The following is a 6385-nucleotide window of genomic DNA, read 5'->3' as shown; positions in this document are numbered from 1 at the left end:
TTTACCAACACTATGCACAGGGCACATTGCACTATACTGTTTAGTGAGCAGAGGATTGGGAATTTTTCACTTAATTGTGGTATTTCCTTCCATTTAATTTTTAACGCTTCTCAGTATGAGCACTTTAAAAATGTTTCCTTTTTACTTAACTTAGTCTCAGAAGGATGAGGTAACTGCATCCCACCTCCTAGATGATGTGTTTATGCCCAACTGTTCTGCAGAGCATGCACCCAGTATCCTGCTGCATTCCAGTGGCCATCTTTAGAGAGACACAGCCACAAGACCTTGATCTCCACCTTGGCGTCGTGACAGATCATGTATCTACATTGGGGGGCATTGTTTTTTGAATTTTTTTAATAAAGGAATTATCAAAAACGACCTCTTTACTTATTTTTGACACTTTTTTTGGTGAATGAGTAGGGGTACAATGTACCTCTACTCATTCACATGGGGGGGTGGTGGGATCTGGGGGCCCCCTTGTAAAGGGGGAACATTTTATTTGTATCAATAAAGCATCAATAAAGTCACTGCTCCTTTAAAAGCAATATTTACATTTTTTTTTTCATTGATACTATTAATGCAAATTTTTTTACAAAACAATAGTCTAGTATGGGATTCAGTGGAACCCCATGCCAAAAAAAAAAAAAAAAAGGTGTGCCCCCCTCCCCCCCCCAAGATCTATACCAGATCCTTATACTAACATGCAGCCTGGCAGGTCAGGAAAGGGATGGAGGAGCAAGCGCCCCCCTCCTCAACCATACCAGGCCACATGCCCCCTCAACATGGGAGGATGCTTTGGGGCAGGGGTCTTCCAGATTCCGATAAGCCCCCTGCCCGAAGACCCGCAAAAACACCACACAGGGTTGTAGGGAAGAGGCCCTTGTCCCTATCAACATGGGAACAAGGTGTATTAGGGTGCGGGGGGCAGGGCCCCCCTGCCCCAAATCACCCCCCATATTGAGAGCATGTGGCCTGCTATTATTCAGGAGGGGGGGTTCTTGTTGTCCCAACCCTTTCCTGGCCTGCCATGCTGCTCACTCATATAAGGGTCTGGTATGGTCTTAAGGGGGGGGGGGGACCCCATTTTACTTTTATTTTTTATTATTTTCTATCTAATTTTTTTAGCTATTTTTTTTTCATTCTCATTCAGCTGTCAGCGAAGGAAGCCCACGAGGGAAGCCCACCCAACCCTGCTTCTGAACAACATATTGACTGTGCGCTCGGCAGCTGAACGTCCCACCTGAGTGCACAGAAAATTCGGGTGTTCAGCGAATACCTGAACGGGCGATGTTTGGGTCAAAGCTTTGTTCTGCCCGATCCGTTCGCCCATCAATACTCTCTTGTAAAGAGATTTTCTTATTTTGCATAAGGGGGTTTTAAGACAAAGAAATAATTAAAAAATCGGAGTCCTGCATTGGCAGACCTCCAAGAGAAAAGTTACAACCAAGGATCAACACCGGTATTAATATGCGAAAAAGTTTTATTGAAAAATAGACTATAATAAAACATAATCCAAACTCAATAAAACTTTTTTGCATATTAATACCGGTGTTGATCCTCAGTTGCAACTTTTCTGTTGGAGGTCTGCCAATGCAGGACTCCGACTTTTGAATTATTTCTATAATTACAATAGTTGCTGAGGCTCCCGATCTAAATTGACCAAACATGGATAATATTATTACTTGGAATACCATCCCCAATATTAATTGGGTTTTTGAATGGTATGAGGATCCCATGAAGTTTTACCTTTGGTTTTAAGACAAAACCTTTTTACCTAGAGTAGTTTCCTCTTGCCACCTCAATGAGGACATTGTCCTCCCTATTCTCTGTCCTGTCCCATAATATGACAAGGAAATTGCCCTACATTGTTTGCATGTGGTCAGGGTTGTCAGAGTTCACTTTCTGCCACCACCTCTTTTCCTAAAATGGAGTCACTTTTTGGTATTTCTAGAGGACCTAGTAGAGGACTAGAGGACACCCTTCTTCCACCTCCATCATCAGACAGCTCATTGTAGGAAATATACAAAACAGAGGGCACACTGGCCTAATGCATTAACCAACAACAATTTTATTAAAGATAAAATGTAAATATAGCTACACACAAACATCGATAGTGAAAGCACTCATCCAGCCACTGCATGTGGCTACAATATCCCAGCTTTGCCGAAGCCTCTAGTTTGAGGAAGACCACAACAGGGTCCCTGCTGGCTGACGCGTTTGGAAGGTATGTCCTTCTTCATCAGAGTCAAACAACAAATAATCACACAGCCTTTTAAATACCTTGAATCTAATTGCTGTCTCAATTCCAGGGCCTTCATCATTAAAGCGGAACTCCACCCAAAAGGAGACGTTCCGTTTTAAGGACTCGTCCCCCTGCTTCTCTTGCACAATTGGCACTTTTGAGGAGCGGGGGGGGGGGGGGGAGCAGAGCTGCTGAATTTTTATTTTTTTGATAGGTGGCTGGAGCGCCTCTTTATTGAAAAGGTTCCTTCCGTTCCCATCAAAGTCTATTTCACTAAGGTTGTTGGTGTCTCCTGGATTTTTTTCTTATCTTGGAGAACAGTACAGGACACAGATTCCTCCTCTCTGCGTCTTGATCACTCCTTATTGCTTGCTAAAAAAAACCACATAGCTCCTCAGAGTGTCCTGGGTTATATGGGTATGCTTTATGGGTGGCCCTAGCAAAAATCTTTGCCAGCAACTAATCACCTGAAGGTAGAAGTATTTAATCCATGGTCTATGAATACAAGTTCTGAATTATACTTCAAGATAATGAATTTTACAGGTAAAGTAAAAATTCCTATTTTTCCTTTCCCTTCAATCAACAACCCAACAAATTGGATGTTTTTATGTTTTGTTATCAATGCATAGGATCATTAAAGCAGCCCAAAATGTTGTTGTATATATGAAGTAATAAATGTAATAATCATATTACAAGTGGTTATTTTTCCACTGCTTACCTACATCTTGCCTCTGGCACAATATACACTGAACAAAATTATAAACGCAACACTTGTTTTTGCCCCCATTTTTCATGAGCTGAACCTAAAGATCTAAGACTTTCTATGTACTCAAAAGCCTATTTCTCTCAAATATTGTTCACAAATCCGTCTAAATCTGTGTTAGTGAGCACTTCTCCTTTGCCGAGAAAATTCATCCACCTCACAGGTGTGGCATATCAAGATGATGATTAGACAGCATGATTATTGCACAGGTGTGCCTTAGGCTGGCCACAATAAAAGGCCACTCTATGCCCCGGTTCACATTTGTGCGATGGCGGAGATCACATGTAATTCAGAGCGCACTGCTCCTAAATTACATGCGATCTCATGTGTGGTGCGAATTTCAGCCATACACTTTGTAAGGCTGAATTCGCACCGCATCCGCAATAAACTCGCACATGAGGCTTTTTTTATCCGCAGCAGAATCGGATCGCATAGTGGTTCAAACTAGTGCGATCCGATTCTGTGCGAACTTGCAGATTGCACTGCGATATGCGATCGCAACTGGGGGGGTCATTAACTTTTAAATTGACACCCCCTGCATATTGCATATGGCAGTATGAACTGCCAGAGGTGCGGATGCGATGAGGGATTATGCTGCATATTCGTAGCGTTTCCGCATCGCACAAATGTGAACCGGCACTAAAATGTGCAGTTTTATCACACAGCACAATGGCACAGACAGATGTCACAAGTTTTGAGGGAGAGCGCAATTGGCATGCTGACTGCAGGAATGTCCACCGGAGCTGTTGCTCGTGAATTGAATGTTCATTTCTCTACCATAAGCCGTCTCCAAAGGCGTTTCTGAGAATTTGGCAGTACATCCAACCGGCCTCACAACCGCAGACCATGTGTAACCATCAGTGTTGATCATCTTACTTTAAAAAAGTAATAAGTTACAGTTACAAATTACTTCTCCCCTAAAGTAATTGAGTTAGTAACTCAGTTACCACATTGAAAAAGTAATTAGTTACTCAGCATAGTAACTGTGACTTTTTTTTAATATTCTATAATGCAATTACGTTCTATAACATCTTTAATATCAAAGATGTTAATTTTAACTGATTGAAGAACAAAAACACTATATTCAGTATTTTAGAACATTTGGTGTTTATTTGAACCCAACTCAATAGATTGCAGCCTGCCATAGATATGAATGATATGCATAGAAACATATAAAAAATAAATATTGAAACTAAAATTCAAGAGCAAAATTAAGACACACAAATGTAAACTTGGGTAAAAAGAAACAAAGGAAAATCTGGCCTTTAATTAGTGCAATTATCTGTATCTGTATTTGTATAATTGTGTAAAAAGAAACAAAGGAAAACCTGGCCATTAGTGCAAATCTCTCTAACTGTATAGGCCTACTGCACAATAAACAGAAGTTTTGTTACTGTACAGTATAGTTAAGAGTTGGATAGTGTTCTGTTACATTACAGAACACTATCCAACTCTTAAATATTCAGTACAGTAACAAAATTAAATATTTAAAATAAATCATGTTCACACACTTTGCATTCAAGTGAAAAACTAAGACACGCAACTGTAAACTTGTGCAATAAGAAACAAATGAAAATCTGGCCTTTAATAAGTGCAATTATCTGTATAATTGTCTAAAAAGAAACAAAGGAAAACCTGACCATTAGTGCAAATCTCTGTAACTGTATAGGCCTACTGCACAATAAACATACGTTTTGTTACCGTACTGAATAGTTAAGAGTTGGAGAACACTATCCAACTCTTAACTATTCAGTACAGTAACAAAACTTCTGTTTATTGTGAAGTAGGCCTAATATACAGTTACAGAGATTTGCACTAGTGGCCAGGTTTTCCTTTGTTTCTTTTTAAACAATTATAAATATAATATAATTAATTGCACTAATTAAAGGCCAGATTTCCCTTTGCTTCTTATTACTAATAAGAAACAAAGGAAAATCTGTCCTTTAATTAATGCAATTATCTGTATCTGTATAATACTGCACAATAAACAGAACACTATCCAACTCTCCATGTATTGTATTAACATGTTGTTCGTTCTCAGTGAAAATGAATAGTACATTAATCTATACTAAAATACTCCTCTCATCTAACAACTAAACCAGTGATTGTAACGTAGGAGAAGCTTTTCGAAACTTTTGTCTGACAGTCTGTTCCTCTTCAGAGACAAGACAAATTTGCCCAGGCTGAACAGTCTCTCAACAGGTGCACTAGATGGAGTAGCAGCATTGTAACGTAGTGAAATTTTCTTGATGAGAGAAAATCCACACAGAGAGTTAAAGTTTTGTGCTGAAGATCTAATATAGTCTGCAACCTGGTTTTCTGCTGAAGAGGAGGTTTCCTCCTCATCCTCCTCAAAGGAAAATAAATCGTTCTCTTTGGCTGAATCTGTGTGATGTGTAGATGTGCTGTTACCTTGTTGTGGTTCTTCGAGGACAATTCTTCGGCACTCTGCCAGCAAACTTGCCTTAGCCTTATCCTTTAACTCCTGTGACCGCAGTCAGCGAAGTTTGAATTTTGGAAGAGTTGCGGCAGCAAGTATAGCCTCTTCAAATCCCAGGACATCAGCAAATCTGGTTTTGATAGCCTGAAATAATAATTAGTAGGAGTTGTATTTATTATTATTATGAGTACTACAGCAATGTTCACCTAATAAATAATAAAACATTAAGTTCAAGTTCTTACTGTGACTATGGCATCAGGAAGGTCCCTCAGTATTTGCAGGCCACTTTGAAGGGCTTCTTTCTTCAGCATTAATGTCTCAATCGTTGGTAGGAGTGTACCATGAAAACAATTCTCTTCTCCCTGAACTATATCCAAGGCAACTGTATGGGGCTTCATCGCAATACAGTACTCCTTTAAAAACTGGTGTTCCCTTTCTGTTATCGCTGTCAGTCCTAATTGGAAGAAATGGTGTTAAGGTTTACCATGGATATTTCACAGATTGGAGCCAGGGCATCATAGAAGGAATTCCATCTTGTTGTACAAGGTACAAGCAGCTTTTTTTTTACACTAACTCATCAACTGTTTCAGTAGCCAAAGCTGATCGACTAGTCTTGTTCCATAGGGCAGTACATTTGGCAGTAGCACCTCTATAAACAGCCTTTGTTGCAGATTTTGTCAGCAGCCACTTGTCCACATCTGTGCATGAAATCAGGTTTAGTGTGTGTGATGCACATCTCTTGTGGGGGATCACATCACCATCATTATCATCACCACCAGTTGCATGTAGAGCATCATTAATGTCTGTAAATGTCCCTTTATCTTCATTGTCTTCTTCAGAATCACTTTCCTCAAGTGGCTGGTACCTCTTAAATGCTTTAACAAAATTAGAGCCATTATCAGTCACTGTTGCTGTGATTTTGTGTGTTATCCCATATGTT

At 39.8% G+C, this 6385-nt stretch overlaps 1 pseudogene across 1 annotated transcript; it reads right to left on the bottom strand.

The window, feature by feature from the left end:
- Window positions 1-5091: 5091 nt before the first annotated feature.
- LOC309564896 lies at window positions 5092-5932 on the bottom strand (annotated as a pseudogene). Its single transcript has 2 exons — window positions 5688-5932; window positions 5092-5589 (listed from the first exon to the last, which is right to left on the bottom strand). The product of its transcript is annotated as an uncharacterized misc_RNA (transcript).
- Between the last annotated feature and the right edge of the window lie 453 nt (window positions 5933-6385).

This window comes from Pelophylax lessonae, assembly GCF_965119305.1.
Source record: "Pelophylax lessonae genome assembly, chromosome: 10".
Classification (NCBI taxonomy): domain Eukaryota; kingdom Metazoa; phylum Chordata; class Amphibia; order Anura; family Ranidae; genus Pelophylax; species Pelophylax lessonae.
This window is presented reverse-complemented; position numbering and strand designations above follow the sequence as displayed.